We start from the raw sequence: 19,301 nt of genomic DNA on the forward strand, positions 1-19,301 counted from the left end.
CATATTCCTGTTTTGTAAAAGTGAAATAAAGGCCCAAAGAGATCCAGGGACCTGCCAAATGTCACGCCTAGGAAAGGGCACACAGGAATTCGGACCTAGGTCTCCAGGCTTTACTGCAAAACTCACTGCCTTGCATCTGAGTGACCTTCCCCCACCAAATACACATGCACATGCACAGACAGAGCAGCACAGGACCTAGAAACGTGTAGTGAATCGATCCTACCAAAGGATGAATGAGTGATGCTCAACTTTCTGCAGATTGCCACAGTTCCTGGCAAGCACGCACCGGGGATGCACCGGTGGTTAAGAACACAGGATTTGGAGCCAGGCTGTTTCCATCTATCCTTGGCCAAATGACCGACCTCTGTGTGCTCCATTTCCTCATTCATACAATGGGACAGCAATTACATCCTCCTCTTGGAGTTGTGGTGAAACGTAAATGAATTAAAATAGGTAAACCTAAGAGAACAGTGCCCGGCATGTGGGTTGACTCATTAAATATAGGATGTTTTACTACACAGTGGACACGGCACTCCAGGTACATTATCTCTCCCTCACCAACTATCCAGCAGAGTGCACAGCATCACCCTCGTTTTTCAGGTGTGGGAACTAACGCTCTGAAAGTTTAGGTCCCTTAACATAGGTTACGCAACTGGAAAAAGGGGGGTGGAATATTTTGACCTGTTCTGCGCTGGAGAACCACAGTCCCAAAGGACCAAGCCAAGGTGTGCGCTCGAGTTCCAATTACCAGCAGAACAGGACAGAAAGTCTCACCTGAGTGACAGCCCTGACCCATCTCAGGTGGAAACCTCCCCCAGAGGTCTTGGCTGATCTCCACTTCCTACCTCTTTGCTCTTCAGACATTTCATCTTCTCAAGGCTTCCTTTGCAAACCTGAGTAACAGGAAGCACCATTCTTCCAGCGCCAGCAGAAACGGGACTCAGGAAGAATTTCCCAAGAGTCTCTGCTTCACTGTGATTGTTTTCTTGAAAGTCTCAGGGAGTTTGGATAACTCGGCTTGAAAATGCCCCCAGTGTTTGTCCCCACGCTAACACTCTTTCCAATCATCTGTGATTTATTCATCATTAGTAATGAAAGAGTCAGCAAACCCCATTCGGCATGCTTACCTGAACACCTGGAACGAAAAGCATGTCGAATGCATTCATTTTAATGTGCACATTTCAAATTATGGATTTATGGCTATCTATCTTGTAACGCTTCATGGCTTTCAAGCTGGTCCTCATCAAAAAACACAACCTTTGGAAATTGTTTCAAACTCCTGCTGCCTTCTTTCTGCTACTACATCATCATCATCAAAATAATGGCTATTGAGGACCCATGCTATGAGTTCTTTTTTGAACTGAGGTATAATTTCCACACAATAAAATCTACCTTTGGAAGCATACAGGTGAATGAATATTGACAAATCAATATATCAAATATTTTCACCCAAAAACATTCCTCTGTGCCCTGTGCAGTAATCTCCTTCCCCAGATCCCTGGCCCTGTCACTGAATTTCTGTCTCCACAGCTCTGCCATTTCTAGCACATCATGTCAAAAGACTCATACCGTTTGTGGTCTCTTGTGTCAACTTCTTTCACTTGGCATGATGCTTCTGAAGTTCATCTTTGTTGGACCCATTAGCTCTTAAACTTCACCGAGCTTCCAAATCTCCTGGAGAATATAAAAATGATTCAGGTGTGGTCGCACCACAAGAATCAAATTCATTTTGTCCATGATGAGAGGAAGTTCTGTTTTAAAAGCTCCCAGGTGATTCCAGTGAGAATCCAGATTTAAGAAGCCCCACCTGTGCCATGTCACCAGCCATTACACATGTATCAGTGCCCCATCCTCACCATAAACTTGAAAGGTGCTACTGTCCCATTTTACAGATGAGGAAAACAAGGTTGGGGAAAAGATAACCTTGCCCGAGATCACACAAATAATGATTGGAAAAGTGTGATTCAAACTCGAGCCCACGCTCTCTCCTTCTCCTGTACTGCTTCAGGCTGAGAAAACCTCACACTGTGACAAAGAATCAGTTCTTGCACTCAAAAGAGGCCATGGAAAATTTTCACTTTAGGAAAAAAAAATACAAACTAGTTCCTGTTATTTGGCTGGCAGTGGGTGGAAAGCATCTAAACAATTTTCGGAGCATGATAACTAGGCTTTGTGCTCCAGCAGCATAAAAATGGCTGAGCAGAAATTTACCAGTTTCAGGAGAAAAAAAAAATCACCTGGGGGCTGAGAACAAGCCTGGTAAATTTCAGCCCAAAGGGTGAAGTGAAGAATGTTCCAGGTTCCTGAGACACAGACTCGTAATAAAACACCTCTGCTCAATCACTATAGAGAAGTCGGTGCTATAGGACGGGCAGGCTGGTCGTGGAGATCAAACTGGCCAGAAGTATAATTAAAAGTTCCCTCCTGTCTTTGGTTTCTATATACACACTGCTAACTCGGCTTGTCTGGGAAGAAGTTTCTCCCCGTGGTCTCTCTGAAAGAACAGAGTCCCCCAGACATTCTAGAATGAAGAACGGTCTCTTTCTATTTAGCTAATGGCTCAGGAACCATAGTTTTCAAATTACATTACTCAGATTCTCTGAAATTAGAAAGACTGTCATCCCTGACAACGTTTGCTTTAGCACGTAGTCAGCACCAGGCGAGGTGCAGAGAATGCAGTTGGAAGTTTAGTTTTTTTTGTATGTGTATTAGGTACTAGGATGACATACTCGCAATTTTTTTTCTAAACCAGAGGAATGGCAACAAATGTCTGTTTTAGTAAGTGAACAGTCTCATCTTGACTGATTCATTTGTGATTGCAATGTGGCCAAACATCCCACAAGAGCCTTGAAAACCTCTGAGCAAGTCAGCGAGGGTGGCGGGGGATCAGATATGAGGGGAGCATCTGAGGATGCACAGGGACAGGACAGGCAGGGAGATGGAACTGTGCATCCCAGCCCCTCCCCATCCTCAGAAGCCACTGAAGGGCATTTGAAAAAGTCAGATCCCTGGGGCTTCCCCCAGAGACCGTGATCAGCAGGAGCTGGGTCGGGCACCTCCTGGGACTGCCGTAACCAAGTACCACAAACTTAGGGGCTCAAACAACAGAGACTTATCTTACAGGTCTGGAGGCTGGAAGTCTGAGGTCAAGGTGTCGGCAGGGATAGTTCCTTCTGAGAGCTCCCCACTAGCCTCTGAGCAGACCCACTTTCTCAGAATAAAGGAGGATAGAGATTCAGAGGGTGGTGGGGTGGGTCTACCGAAGGTCATTACAAAGAGGACACATACTCAGTTGGACATAGGGGCCATCTTTGCTACTTCCTCCCCGGTGACCACAGTGAGGGCCAGAGATTGTTTTTACCGAGAAAGTGTCCTCTGTGAGATGATGTTCAAGCACTGTGAAAGTGTTCTTATCCCTAAAGAGCTTTGCTATTCCAAAGACCAAATAAAACTGGACATCAGTGAATAACAGGTTCTTCTGTGTGACAAATTCAAAGAAATGACATCTGCTCCTTCAGCCAATAGACTTACATTCAGTTTTCTTGGAAAAGGACACAGGCAAAGATCAAGCATATATTATGCACATGCTGAACAGCATGAGGGTGTTGTGGATTTGATAAAAAAGAAGGACAAAAAGGGGGAAAATGTACAACTATTATTAAGAGAATTATAAATATTTGCTGCAAACAAAAAGCTTTTTTGGTTTTGTTTTTGTTTGTTTGTTCTTAAAGGTAAGTTTCTAGCCAGGAAGAAACATATAAAAACTGCCTAAAATTAGAGTCTGCCATGCATTCTATATGTTACAGACCTCTGTGTTTTGTCTAAAAGCATAGTTACCAGGTTGGGTGGCTGTGCAGAACTCTGGGCCCTTCGCAATTTGGTCCGCACATATGCCACAGTGATCGTTGAAAGTGTAAATCAAATCATGTCATTCGCCTGATCAATACCCTTCAAGTGTTTCCAGTTCCACCAGGAACAAAGTCCAAAGCCCTTGCTGAATGTGACCTCCACATGCTTCTCCAAGCCCCTCTGGTGCCACTCCTGCCCTCACTAATGGTCCTCTAGCCGCACGACCAGCCCCTGCTCCTCAGACCCGTGGAGAGAGTCCCAGCCTCCAGCCGCTGCTCTTGTTCTGCCCTGGCAATGCCCTCGGCAGCTCCTCCAATCCTCAGGTCTCAGCATAGATGCCATCACCTCTGAAGACCTCCCCATCACCACAGCCCCATCCTCAGCCCCTCGCCATCCAGCCCCGGCTTGTTTTCTTCTCACTTATGCCACTTACCATGACCTTGTTCAAGGATTATGTCCTAGGTGACTCTGCTTCCTCCCTGTAGAGGGTGAGGAGTGTGAAGGCAGCCTCCTGTCGGCCTCAGCTCCTGATGCGGCTAGACCAGACCTTTGCCCTGCTGGATGAATAAACGAAGGAGTGAAGGGACTCACCCTCACCTTAAACACAAAGCTCCATCAAATACACTACCTCCTTATCATGCTCACATGCTGTACGCAGTCTACTCTTTAAAGAATCTCATTTATAATTCTGCTTAAGCACTCTGATTTGCCATTGCAAATTAAACAGGAAATTTTGTAAAATCCACGAATGTCCCACTGATGTCGTCTTTTGCAGGCCCTGGGGACTCAGTCTCTGCCCACATGGGCTGAGGAAGAGGGGGAGACAATGGTGGCTGGGAAGAAGGGCACCGGAGTAGCTTTTGGACCCACTCTGAGATGGAGCACGGACCAGGCCCAGCGCAGTGGGACTCTGAAGGCGGGGGCACCAGGGGAGGCTCTGCAGTGTCCCACGTGGGGGGTGGATGAAGGACCAGAGCAGGGCGCCAAGGATGAGCAAGCCTGGGACACACCACCGAAAGCACACATACAGCAGTGGAGGCCCAAGCCCTAACGGACTGGGTGAGGAGGAAAGCCACAGAACTAAGAGGACCTTCAGAGGACAAAGGCAGAGCTGAGGAGGCTCTCAGACAAATCCTGGTCATAGAAGTCTACGCTGTCCTCATAAAAGGAATAGCAGGTGCCTCTTTAAGAGAGTCCCCCGCCCCGTCCTCAGTCTGCTCAGCAAGGCCAGGACTGGGGTAAGGCAGGAGACATGTCTAGGACAAGCACCTTCAAGAGAGACTCCCTCCTGGGGTCCTGCAAGTTCCTCTTTACATTCTGCATGCTAGGGGCCTGTCTCGCCTCTCTCTAGCCCAGCCTCATCCCGCGCGATGGAGATCGGACAGTCAGCCCACTTCATCTGGATCTTCTGCCACATCACGCACCCCAGGTGGCTTCTGATGTACCCTGGGCCAGACCAGAGATGAAGGACAACCACACTCTGAATCCACAAGCTTATGATCTAATAAAGGATGAGATGCAATTAGCTTCATACTCAGGAGACCAGGACAAGTTCTCTAATCGCATGTGGGCATCACATGGGGAAGGAAGAGCTCATGGGGTTTGGTGTAACTTTTTGTAGGATGTCACGGTTGGGAAGGTCACTGCAGGTTGAGTAAGATCTGGACAGGTGAATGCTGGAAGTTGAAAGATTCCCAGCAGAAAGAGGAATATAAGCAAACATGGTGAAAAGACAGGGTACGAGGCAGAATCATGGACAAAGCCTGAATGAAAAGGCTTCAAGGCATTTTGTCCTTAGCCTGTGGAAGTCTGGGTGTCATCAAAGCCAACTCAGCTCTACAAGCCTGACGTAGTTTCTGTCATTTTCTTTCTAATTAGTACAGAAGCGAAGCTCTCAAACTTTCATTAAACTCTGATGCCCGTGTTAATGACAGGATCGGCTATTCGCGGATATAAAAGGCGATCCTCTTCCACATGGACCACTGCTGCGGCGCCCAGGTTAATTTCTCCATCATATACTAAAGAAGAGTCTCCTCGTCCAGACCTAATGAGACTCTGCAAAGAAAGGCAACATGCATCGTCAGCACACAGGCCAGGGATTAAATGCACTAATTAAAACGCAGTGCCACCCAGGCTGCCCCCTTTCCAAAGATCGGCAATGCCAAGAAGTCAATGAGGCTGGAAGTTCAAGTTGGAGAGAGGAGAGAGCAGTGGGGCCCCCGGGAGGGAGGGAGGCCCCATGGAGCCGCGCCAAGCAGCCAGGCAGTTCCCACTTGGAGAGACGAAACGCTTTTTGATGGCTGCATGTAACTCATAATAACATAATTTTATTCTTAGAAGCAATTTCCACTACCAGCCCTGTTTATTATCACATTATTTTCTCAATAGCAGCAATAAACACACTAAAGTCTCCCTGTTTGCTCACATTTTTATTACTGTTCACAGTCGTCAGCAAAGGGTAAGCTGTGAAGGATGTGCTCATTAACAAGGAGACGTTGCACTGCGGGCACTCACCTCCAGCCCCCAGCATCCCCGCTCTGCGGCCGGGGAGGTGGTAGGTTGGCCCAGGGGGCCAGGGAAGCCAGGAAGGGCCTGGGCGGAGGAGCCCAAGCCGATCAGATCCGAGGCTGACCAGCAAGGAACGTGTCCCAGTTTCTCCACTTGTGGTTTTGACCAAGTAGAAAAAGTGCAAGTAAGTATCATAAGCAAATGATCGAACACTCTGAAAAGAGTTTTTCAAACTGCAGGTCGTGGCCTTTCAGTGGGTTATGAAACAAATTTAATGGGTCAGGACCAGCATTTTAGAAGAAAACAGAAAGTAGAGTGTATGTCAGTGGAGTATTTGTTATAGGCCCTGCGCACTGAAGCGTGGCGGTCCCTCTGCACAGCTGATGCCGACAATGTGCGCTAAACACAGCTGATAATTCAAGCCTGCCAGGAAGATGGCACCGCCATGAAACCGGAAGAACAGTTTGGCTTGAGAGTGGGCGAGAACTGGGTTTGGATCCTGGTCCTCCCACTTAGGAGCTGGGTGACTTGGGGCTTATCCTGTCTACCCCCAGCTCTGCCCTCGGACGAGGAGAATAAAACACCTGCTCCATCAGGGCCGTTGTGAGAATGGGGTGGGCTGATATGCTAAGTGGAAAGAACAGCGGTCCCGGCACCAGAACCCCCAGGTAGTCCGCTCCCCGTGTGATTCATTAACCCCGACAGAGCTGGGCGCTTTGTCTCTCGGCTTCAATCTCATTATCTGTAACGTGTGGGTAACGGCATCTACCTCACAGGTCTGTTGTCAGGGAGGATTAATGAGATAAAAAGATGCGGATGTGCTTTGTGAATGGAAAAGTGCTCTCCGACATGAGGGCTTGTTATTTCTATTTTTATCTGACTCTGTGTAGGAAACCAACACCAGCAGTTCCACCCCAGAAGCTACTGGGAGCTAGAAGTCTGCGTGTAGCCCAGGGCCCGCTAACATGGGAGCGTGGCAAGAGTGCCGGCCTCGGACAGAGAACCAGAAGCTGGGAAACCCTCCCTCAGCCTTTCTCTCTCCTATAAAGACTTCAAGGAGTCTTCAAGGCATTTCTGTCAAGTAGGGGGAAGAGGTCTTTCCAAAGGAGACAGAGTGGAAGGTAGACAGACAGCGCTATGGCCTTACTTTAAATGCATCAGGTTATCCACTTACAAATTACTCTCTCTGCTGACTGCAGCCTTTTAAAAATATCCCAGTCTGGTTTCAACGTAGCCATAGGAAAACAGTTCCCAAGCCTTGCTGAGTACCAAGTTCATCTACAAGACTGTTTACAAAGCAAGATTCCCAGGCCACTCCATGCCGAATTTGTGTTGGAGGTAACCTTTCTCAACGGCTGCGCGGATGACTATGGTAACACACCCAGTTTCCAAGCCTTTGCCTGGGGAAGGGAGACAGTGCAGCCACCCTGAGGCTCAGATTAGTCCTCCTGGGGACAGAGGACACTTCCTTGCAAGGTGGTTCTCATACTCCGATACGCTGAAGAGTCCCCCCAGGGGACTTTCACATCGACAGGCTCCTGAGCCTCGCCCCCAGAGATTCCATCGAGTTGGGGCCAAGAATTCTGAGGGGCTGGTAAGTTCCCCCAGGTGCTTCTGGGGCAGCGGAAACAAAAACCAGACCTTGGAAAACCACAGAAAATAACTGGCAAATCAGTTGACCTCTCTGAGCCTGCCTCATCAGCTCCAAACTAGGGTTGTGCTAGCTCCTGTATGTCTCTTTCACAGGGTTGTTGTGGGGCTGACTGAGAATGGTAAGATGTGAGCTGTAAATAGCTGTGAGGGGGGTGCTTATTGTGGTTGACCAGATAGCTGTGTAACTCAGCAGAAAAATCTTCAGGGCAAAAACCACAGTTGATTTCCAACCGATCCCCCAACCAAATCCTTGAGAGACAAAGGGTCACAATTCCCTTGAAAACCAAACAAGAGAATGGAAAGACCAAGCCAAGTTTATTTAGTTTCTCACTCATTCAGCTGCCTGATTCTCACCGAATTAGCCTGATTTCTTTCAGTTTCAGACCTATGGGGCAGTGCTTATTTTCAAGGGCAGGATAAGACAGTATATTGAAAGCCTGTATGAAGGATTGTATAAATTGAACACACTTCATATGTGCAAACTGTTACTGGTAAATACAGGAGAGCTGAGGACTCAGTCTTCAGGGACCATGTTTGGATAAAACTGGGTCCCAACAAATACCAGAATGCCAGAGCTGGAAGGCACCTAAAAGTCTTTTATGCACAAGAAAACCAAGACCCAGAGAAGGTCACTCCATCGGGGATTACAAAATCCACCTCATGTCCCTTTCAGGTCACTGGTCTTCTCACTCCAGTAAGCCTTGATAGTAAACGTTTACTGCCTGTCCGCCGTATTGTTTTGAGTGTGTGCTTGGGAGTCAAGGATGGCTGAGATATCGTCCTTGTCTTAAAAGACCTTCTAGTCTAAATACAAAGGTAAGAAAAAGAAATCCAGTGGTAACAATCCAAGGTACCTCGGGCAACTCACAAATCAGAGCAGAACGGGTACGTGCTAGCGATGCGCAGTGGGCCAGGGCAAGTCACCGCTGGCTGGACTTTGACATGTACACCTGGGCTTGGGAGGCATGCCAGCCAGGCAGAAACAACCAAGGGCTGCTGGGGGATAAAGAAAGAAAACAGATCTCCAAAAGTCGGAACACATAACAGGAGGGGTGTTTGGCGAGAAGGCTAGGTTAGTGATAACAAGCCTTAAACACTAGTCTGAAGAATTTAGATTGCATGGGGAGCAACTGAAGGTTTTTGAGCAAGAAAGCAACCCAATATTATAGAATCGTGAAATGAGAGCGCTGAGAGGAATCTCGGCAGCACTTCTCTAGCTTTGTAGTAGATTGAATCACCTGAGGTTCTTGCAGATTCTGATTCAGCAGGTCTGGAGTGGGACTTGAGATTCTGCATTTCTCACCATATCACAAGCTATGTGATGCTGCTGGTCAGTGGGCCACATTTTGAATATCAAGCTCAGTGGATTTCAACTCTGGCCACATATTAGCATCACCTAGAGAGCTTACAGAAACTGCTGATACCTATGCCCTACCCCCAAAACCAATAAAAACAAAATAGTTGGGGAAATGTAGACACCGATCATTTTAAATGCCCTTCAGTGATTCAATCCAGTGTGCAACCAGAGCTGAGATCTCAATTCCAGAGCAACCTCCCCTTGCTGCAGGAGAAAGAGAGCCAGAGAAAGAAAGTGATCTGCACAAGGTCACTCATTTCATAGAAGAGACTGAAAGAGGGCCAGGACCCATGTTCCTCAGTCAGAGCCTCCCCAACCTATCATACAGCCTCTTTTGAGCAGCAATCTCTAAAAAATGGTTCAGAAAATGGCAGGAAGCTGGAAATATTATTTGGGGTATTTTTCTGGCAATGGTTTTCGGTGGCTTCTGTGAAGTTATTCTCATATACTGGCTTTTAATCTTTTTGATGAACAAGTGGAGAGAGGCCCCTATGAACTCCCCTTCCCGTCTGGCAGCTGCATGATCCTGTAACAGAGTGTGTAGGAAGCTTAATAAGAAAAACTGGCAATGTGTTACAATTATGCTTGGCTGGCTAGAAATTGAATTCCACAAGTGCAAATAATTTAAAATGCAAAGAAGTTGGTGGCTGGAGCTTTCACTTCGGAAAAATAAAAGTGAAATATGTCCATTTGATTTTTCTTCTCATTCCCCACAGGCAGCATGGCCCTGGGGAAACAGCACTGGCCTGGGGCTCTACTTGCGGTTTCAAACTCATCATGTGACCTCGGGCAGGTAACTGCAGTTTTGAGCCTCAGTTTTCTCATCAGTGAAACAAAAGGAGTGGTAAATTAGATGATCCCTAACCCTTCTACCCAGAAGTGCTACAGTAAAATATAATTCAATGGGGAGGAAAGGAGACAACAAATTAAAAAAAAAAAAAAAAAAAAAAAAAGATCTATCACAGTAAGGACTTAAACAGTGAGCAGAAAAGACAATGAGAAAGAGAAACTTCCATTCTGGCAGGGAGACGCTGCTGGTTGCTCTCCCAATATCCAAGTCCTCTTCCTTCCTTCTGATCAGAACTGCAGTTACACTTGAGGGAGGAGGAATGGGCCAAGATGAAAACTGCACTTCCCAGATTCTCCTGCAGCTAAGATTGACCATGTGACACAATTTTGTCCAATGAGATACAAGCAGAAACAGGCTGAAAATTTCTGGGAAAGTTTTGCTTTCCTAATTTTGATGCTCTCTCTTTCTCCTTTTTATTTCTTACTTCTTCTTCCTGAATAAGACATAGCTATAACTTTGCAATCCATGGTATCTACAAATGCTTTCAAACAGTTATTTCCAATGTATATAAACACTAGTAAACATACAACTAAATCGTTACTAGAAGACCACTGTGACACTGCTGTACTGTCATCCTCCCTCAAAATCTCCAAGCCAACTAATTCCCCAAGAATCACAAGCTCAAATGATCAGTTTGTTGAAGTATTGATTTACTAAAAAAAAAAAAAAGAAAGAAAGAAAGAAAAGAGAGAGAGAGAGAGAGATTTCTATCAATCAATGATAAAATTCCTAGTGGTTCTGGTTTCTTTGAGGATAGTTAATGTACAGCATGCTTTTGGTTTGTAATTTTTCATATTTTTGAATTTCACCTGTCAAGCAGGCCACAAATGTTAAATATTTTATATTTATCAGTGATAGGATAGGTTTCTTTCACTCAGTGTATTTCCAATCCAGGTTACTGCCTTTTCTACTTAGTTGATTCACTGATTTGCTTTCATGATTGAGAGAAAAGAGGTGATACCACTTGATTTGTGCACCAAGATTGGGAATATTTCACTCATTTATCTGTATATATCACACATCCACCAAAACAATACACACACATACACACTTACACAAACATACACACTCTAGCCCATATCCACAGACCTGACTTGCTTAGTCAGGCTGATAGATACATATTACGACACCTTAGACTATGTGTAAGAAATAGCCCATAATTTGCCTATAAAGCAGTAAGCATTTCAGAAGAGATTTGTGGATCTGAAACGAGAAATACATCTTTATTTTTACCTGTGCTATGAAATATATAGATTCTGCCTGAAAATTCATATCAGGAGTGGATAGCTCAATTACTCTTTATTTTTTAATGATACAGAAATTATACATACCCATGGAGATAGTGATGGAGACCCGATAGAATCAGATCTCAAGTGAGGGTCATTTGAGATGAGAAATACAGTGTTGTTTTACTCCATATAGGGACTGAGTTGCAAGGACTATCCAAGAATAAAGAAGAGCCTCTGTGTCTGCATGGGCATGTATGTGCCTGAGTGATGCATGCAAAATGTAGTGTGTGAAAATGTTTATACAAAATCCTTCCCAAGCACAAAATTCAGGTTTACTCTGTACAAATCCTTCATTTTTCTCCTGCTCAAGAAGTAAATTCATGAGCTGAGGGTAGCGGGGAAGCCAGAAGACTGGATTTAACATGAACTTGGAGAGACAGTTCATACATTCATTGATATCCTTGACGTTCATGCTATTAACATAGTGAAATTCAAAACTTACAAAATATGATGTAAAAATGCACAGAATATTAGGCCAGCCTCAGTGAAACACAAATAATTGCTCTACACTAAGTGGTTAATAAAAAAGTTGTTGCTTTTTTTTTTTTTGGTTAATTAAGTATTAAGTAAAAGGGTCCTTTAGCAAATTGTTCTATTGGTCCTTTGCTATTAAATTCTGTAGAATTGGAGTTGGGCCAATTCCAAAGTAAACTAGCTAACTGTTCAGTAAAGTAGTCTGTGGTTGATTGTCAGTGAATTCATCTAGGGCTTCCCACATCTTGCAATTACCATTATTAACAAGTTACTTTAAAGCATTATAGGCATTTTCGATTATAACGATGGCATTATTTTTTAAACGATTGTTCATTAATAAAAAATAATTTCATTGTTTGATATGTCTGGTGTTCAGGCTTCCAGCTAACTGATATTATATTATTATCTTAATATTAGCTTAACAATTCTCCTAAGTTATGTTAAAAAAAACCCTTAACTAGAAAAAAAAAATCTCTCTTTTTCATGTTTTGGACCCTGAAGGCAACCTCTGTGTTGTGCACCGTTCTTGCCCCACATAACCTGCACTGGAATTGTGATTTGTCTTTAAGAGGCACTGATAACAGTAGAAAGAATTTTGTTTCTATTGGTAATTGTCTCAAGTTCTCACTTTAATGTCGAGCTGTCATCAAGGACATTTTACGTATTTCAGAGAGACGTTAGAGGCTTCTGTCTCTTTCTGAGTGAGCTGACATTGTGTTCTGCCTCTGGGCATGTGTGGGTGTGCGTGTCTGTGCACACACCTGTGTGTATGTGGGAGCATGCAAAGTAAATCCCATCCTTTCGGATGGGAAAAGTCACATCATAGTTGCTTCCAAACTGAAAATGAACCTCTCGATGGTCAAAACCCAAGTCCCTCTCACTTCCCGTTAACGCATTCCCGCTAGCCCCCTCCCTGCTGTAGCAGCTCCATGGGTTCTGTTTAAACATTTTACACCCCCTTCCTTCTGGCTACACCATGATGTAAATGTTAGGGAGGAGGAGACCACCAGTCATCAGTCATCTCTTCATCTACCCTCCAGTATTTCAGCTCCCTCATGGGACTCTAAGTCTTACTCCTTTACAGTTCTCAGGGTTCATCTTCCTAAATTTAAAACCCAAATTCATTACCATTTTGCTTAAAAAGTCTTTGATGGACTCCCCATCTCCTACAGGATGGAAGGCAGCCTCCTTTCGATGGCAAACCAAGGTCTGCCTAGGCTGGCCTTTGTACTCTGTGAAGCCTCACCTCTGAGCATCATGTGAATTGATTGTGTTCCTCCCTTGCTTGTTGTTCCCTCTGTGCCCTTGTCCTAGGGAGTCCCTACCCTGATGTGGCCATTCCCATTCCTGCAGGATGCCTCGTCATTCTTCAGATTCGTTTAAGCAAGTCACCTCCCCAATGGAACTTCCCAAAGCAGAGTTTGGTATTCTTGACTTCATCCTCAAATCTACATGTTTGTGTTGTGATCAAGAACCCTGTCTGTACTGGAACTCCAGCTGCACAAACTGTATGACCTTATGCATCTTACTTAACCTCTCTAAGCCTCTAGGTTGTGGTCTAAAATGAGGATAACAGTGGTACCCACCGCAGTCTGTTGTACAATGAATGATCATACCTATCCTTGAACACGTTTTTCCCAGGATATTAGGCTGAATCAGTCACCAGTTCAACAGCATTTAACCCAGATCATAACACATGGTGGCCAATAGGTTAACATATCTAGTTGCTAAAGAATTTTAGATGAAAAATTATATCCAAGAAGCCATTATAATCTGTCACCTAATAGGCATAGACTTACCCATCCCCATTATGGTCACATTTGCCCCTGGGTTGCATGATGCTTAGCAGACCATACAGATGCTCCCTTGAAGCTTAGGAAGCTTCTGCTGTGATGAGGTTTGCCTGTGTCTGGGCAGATCTAGGTGTGGCCGCTGTGGGGCTCTGAAATGCACATGGGCCACCAGTAGTACCGTTGTAACTGGTGAAGTCCATACATCCATGCCAGGGTCACCTCCTAGGGGTAGGAGTGTGATCCTTAGATATTCTATGTCTTTAGGGTGTCCAGAAGCTTCCACCAAACTTATCCAGGACCCTGGCAGGTCCAGATGCAAACTCAGCTCTTACAATTAGCCTATTCACAGGCTCCACTGTACATGGTCTCTTTGTACCCCCGTTTGTCTTTAAAATTTTGCTTTACCCAGTGTTGGGCATAATGGTGCCCTGTAAATGCTAGCCATTAATGTTATTGTAGACTGCAAGCTCCTTGAAAGCAGAAATTATCTTTTTTGTTTCATCTTTTTATTCTGATACAGTGCTTAACACAATACCCAGAAAGACTTCAATTAATACTGCTTGAGTTAATAAATCATGGTTATAATTAGCAACAGGAATTTATAACACATAGAGGACTTGCATATTCATGTCCTTAATTATCCTCAAAATGATGCTATTACATAATTTGCATTATTTTCTGCTGAAGACCCTGCGACTGGGAAGGAATACTAATGAGAGCCCAGACTTAAATGCAAGTGTTGTTCTGCTTTGCTTTTTCTTTGCTGTTGTCACTTTGAATTTAAACCTGAGAGCCGGTTCGCTAGACAATGATTTATTTAATTAATTAAGTAATTTTAACATGGCAGTGTTATTCAGATATATGTGCCGCCCAGAGAAAAGCTTCAGATTTTTTTTTCCCTCACAGGCAACAAAATTGGGCTTTTCATCAACCTTGGAAAACCCCACATAACCATGATTCAGAGTTATCACTCGTCCATAAGCTGTGCTGGAAAGAAAGTGAAACACAGCAGTCGTTGTCTGCAAAAATCACTCCGATCAAGTGCAACGCGCGTAATCTCAGCAGAATTTCTGGAGGAACATACGTAATTGAACAGATAGTTTCCAAGAACATTCAACGTTGTAACACCCCCAGCATTTAATGTATAGGAGTATGTTATTCCTTCAGTAAATCGTGACTCTATTAAAGTTTCAGATGATGAAGGGATACTGTGAAAGCATCTCTGAATGCCCCTTGTCATTTTTACTACTTACCCACTCAAAGAAGCTCCAGTCAAGTTATTATTTTGCAGTTAAAATATCCTCAAATACTAAAGGTTCCAGAAGCCCGTGCCTCATTCTCAAGAACATTCTCATAATTTAGACACGAGCTCTTTATTAAAATATAAAGGTGCCAAATGTATCAGCCTCATAAAAACCTTCCCTTTTCTGCTCCCTGTGTGTCTGACTTGCTACAGTCCTCTCCATCTACACAACCATTGATGCTGCTTTACATCACGAAGCCATGTAGACGGCAACTTGGATGATTTAAATATGTTTAAAGCCTCTCTTTAAAGAAGTTAGAAATGCATCCTTCTTTGTATCGAACTGGTGACCTTCTAAGAAGGAAAAGAAGGGCAGCCTGCTCCCTTCACTCTTCCGTGTGGTTCAGAAGGAGAGCAAGAAAGACCACTGCACAGAATGAAAGGGGGGGATTCCAGAGCTTCCTCTGGGTAAGGACTTTTTTCCTCCCCATTAGCATCTTAACAGCCTATGGATTAGAGATCATTGAAGTGCACAGTGGTAAGGTCAAGTCAAAACTGCCAATAAGGGGGACAGACAACTTGATGAGAAGTTACCGGGCTGTCCTCAGCAGTGGGTGGGGAAGGCAGTCACTGCTCACATCTCTCCCACACCCCAGGACCCTTAGATAAAGCTTCTTAAGCTCTTTTGGAGGGAGAGTTGCTCGTGCTAAATTCAAGATGGTTCATTAAATGAGACAATGTATGTAAAACTATTTTATTATTTTAAGAGTTTTTTTTTTTAAATTTTAACCTCAGGTGGAGAGGGTCATCCGTGTTCTTTGTAAATGACAGACTATTATATGAATTAAGGTGAAAGTCTTATTATAAGGGGAAAAGTGTTTCTGCTCCCCACTGCTCGAGGGGTTGCTACAGATGAGGAAATGTATCTTTATACCAATCCCTGCCCCTCCCAAAGGTTGGTGTGGAGAAGGAAGGAAGTCCGAACCCTGGGTTTGGTCTGGTCCAAGAAAAAGATGAAACTAGACATTGAAAGCACGCTCCTGGTCTTTGCTGAGCTCATGGGGAGTGACTGGAGATAATGGGAGGTCTTGGAATGGCACTGTTATGAGCCCCCTTTCATACGTGTAAGTGGGCTCCTTGCCATGGACTAATACACCACAGGGAAAGGGAGAAGTAGAGAAAGGAAGGGACAACTGCTCCACAATGTAAAACACCACCCTCCTTGGGACCAGGAAGAAACCCTTGTAGACTGCGTGTATGTACTTTAGGAGATACGTTCTTATACAGACGAATACTCTTATACAGACGTGGGGATGTGGGTTGTATTTGTCTTGGAGAGCTCTTCTCTGCCCTGGGAACCATGCGCTCACATGTGTGGGTGGGGTTGGGGCTGGGTGTTCAGCCCAAGGTTTATCTACCTGGGACAGAAGGTCCCAAGAAGAATGAGGTGTGTATATTTATTTCATCCCGGTGGAGAGACGTGAAAAGGGACCAGCCTGGGGATGCAGTCGCCCGCCTTAAACTGTTGCACACCAGCCCCACGTGCACTTGTTCTTGACAGAACAAGCAACTCAGGCCCTGGGACGTGTGCAGTCTTGTGCACAGCTGTGACTGCAGTATGCTGAGTCCCACAGGAGGGACAAGGATGGATCTTGAGTAATTCTAACCCCTATAGTTGGACGTGGAGTTTTCCCAGGGCAAGACCGAAACTCACACGCTCGAGGAATAAGGGGACTGGATCTCCCTCCGAGACCCTCCACCCATGATAGGAGTCCTGGTAGGTGATGTAGCTTAGTCCCCTGGTAGCTGAAAACAATCTGTTTAGCATCTCACATTAAGAGTCTTACTCCCAATGTTGTAATTCCCTTTAGTTATCCCCAAACCATAGTTTAAAAGTCTTAAATAACAGAATGTTTGGCAGAGTTATGTAAAATCAAGGGCCCAGGCTGTAAAGGAAAGGCAGTCATCTACATGAATGATACCTGTGTGGTCGTAGCGAAAGCTACTGGAAAAAAAAAAACAATGGCCCAGAGTCACAGGTAATGAGCAGCAAAAAGTGAGCATAAGTCCAAAGTGAGAACAGCAAGGAGGGGTGTCTATTTCTACAAAGAAGCAGCTGCCTCCTGGATAATTCCTGAGCAGATACTGGGGCAAACCCCTCTTTCCACACATATTCTAGTGGAAGTTTTCTCTTGTTTACATTATTACCACTCGTTATGATTCTAACCATCATCAAACTATCCCATAAATATTTATGGAACTGAACAAGTGGGATAATTTATTCACTCTCCAAATATTTACTGAGTGCTGGCTCTCAGCGTACACAGCACTTTCCCCGAGACGCGTACATATATCTTCACATCTGCACACTCATACAAAGAGCCTCCCATAGTCACCCATGCAGAAGCAGGTTTGTACACACTCAAGCATACACGCACATACCATCATCACCTAAGGTACACACATACACACATGGAATACACAGAAGGAGACATGCTCTACATTCTCGGAAGCTCAGACAGCAGCTGATGGTACAGTGCTGACGATCTAAGACCCCAGCGTTAGCCCCAGCACTGGAAGAAGACCCTCCTAATTTCCTTGGTACCAGCTCCTCCTACATCTCTCCTCGGGCTGCAGGAATCCCGGCAACTCGACAACCCTGGTTGCTCCCCTTGACTGATAGACCTGGGCTCTCAAGGGAGGTCCTGAGCCAGAACCTTTGACTGTGAATAGTCAGAAACCATTTTTCAGATACCTGGGTCTTAGACAAAAGATTGCTAGGTTGGCCCCAGCCCCCGTGAGCTCTCCGTTACTTCCTCTGCCTTCTGCTCTAACTCTAGTCCAATGACTGACTTGGCAGTCTACTGGGCACCAACAGGGGTGCCTTTCTCAGAGGGCTGTTAAGGCACAGCAAGAACCAAAAGAAGATGAAATCCAAGAGGAAAGATGAAGATAAAGGCAGGTAGAGACTCCTATGGAAGATACAAATAGCAGACCACGTGTCAAGGGACATGATGGAATGGAGACAGGATTAAAATGCTGAACAAGTCAAATTTCAGATTCTAAGTTGGTAAATGTTGAGAAAACCATGGTGGCGGCGGGTGGCGGGCGGGGGGAGGTCCTTGCATTCAAAACCTGGTATCTCGCCAAGGTGGGAGCAGCTCCTCGAAAACGCAAATGAGCAGACCCAGCTAAATAGAGTCAAAGGTATTTAAAAGTGTACCTTAAAACACAAATTTAAAAGTAAACACTAAAAAGAAATGAAAATATACACGTGGAGTCAACAGGTTTCAAGTTCTCCTACGTGCAGATATTGAAAACCGGATTGGGATCTGTCTGAAATACTCTGTTTTCCTTTGGGTGTGGAGTTCACACAGGCCCAGCACGTGTACATACCTGTGTACTGGGAGACCTTGGGAAATGGGAAACTAGAACAATCAACCAGAAATAACATGGAGGGGAGTGGGGAGGGGTGTAGCTCAAGTGGTAGAGCACATGCTTAGCATGCATGAGGTCCTGGGTTCAATCGCCAGGACCTCCTCCAATAGTAAATAAGTAAGGAAACCTAATGACCTCCCCTGACCAAAAAAAATGAATGAGTGAATGAATAAATAAATAAATAAATATTTTTAAAAAATAACACGGAGGGGGTCTCTAAAAGGGAAGAACAAGTGGCAAAATTGAGGCTTTCGCTTGCCACATACAGAAATGAATATTACATTTCTGTGTCTTTTTTCTTTTTTCTTTTTTTTTTTTTTTGGTATTTGTTCTGTTGGAGGGAGCAGCAACATTTTGCCTAAGATATTCTTATAAGTGCAGGCTAATGGCTTCTGGCTCAGTTTCCCTACTCTTGGGGAGTTTTCACAATGCAAATCCACTCTTTACTTTTCTGATTCATCCTTCTTTCGGACAATGAAGATACTGGTGATTCCACTGCGGTTAGAAATATGAACAATGATAGTACAAATATGATACTGATAAAAGAAATTGTTTTATTCTCTTTAAAATGGTCGATATTCATTATTATATGAGTAGCAAGTAAAATCCTTATCTGCATGTAATATTTTTAAGAAATAAAAATGAGCATTTTTATATTAGGTATGAGTGCAACTTAGTTTAAGATTTTTAATTTAATCTCTTTAGAACCCTTTTAAAGTCCTTACCACCCATCACTAGAAACAGTTGTGTCCTAGTAATTTGATTGTCAACATAACTATATAATGACTGTCTGCTGACTTCAGAAAATGTTAGAGGCTGTGTGATAATTTACAAATATTCTTCATAT

General features: G+C 44.4%; 1 long non-coding RNA gene across 1 annotated transcript in view; it reads right to left on the reverse strand.

Annotated features, from left to right (window-relative positions):
* Positions 1-1,567: 1,567 nt before the first annotated feature.
* The window catches only part of LOC141573395 (uncharacterized), a 286,822-nt gene continuing 269,088 nt past the window's right edge, over positions 1,568-19,301 (reverse strand). The window contains exons 3-4 of the long non-coding RNA XR_012499089.1: positions 4,283-4,406; positions 1,568-1,674 (exon numbers count right to left, since the gene is read on the reverse strand). This is a non-coding gene — a long non-coding RNA (uncharacterized LOC141573395). The remainder of the gene's footprint in view (positions 1,675-4,282; positions 4,407-19,301) is intronic.

This window comes from Camelus bactrianus, chromosome 15, assembly GCF_048773025.1.
Source record: "Camelus bactrianus isolate YW-2024 breed Bactrian camel chromosome 15, ASM4877302v1, whole genome shotgun sequence".
Taxonomy (NCBI): domain Eukaryota; kingdom Metazoa; phylum Chordata; class Mammalia; order Artiodactyla; family Camelidae; genus Camelus; species Camelus bactrianus.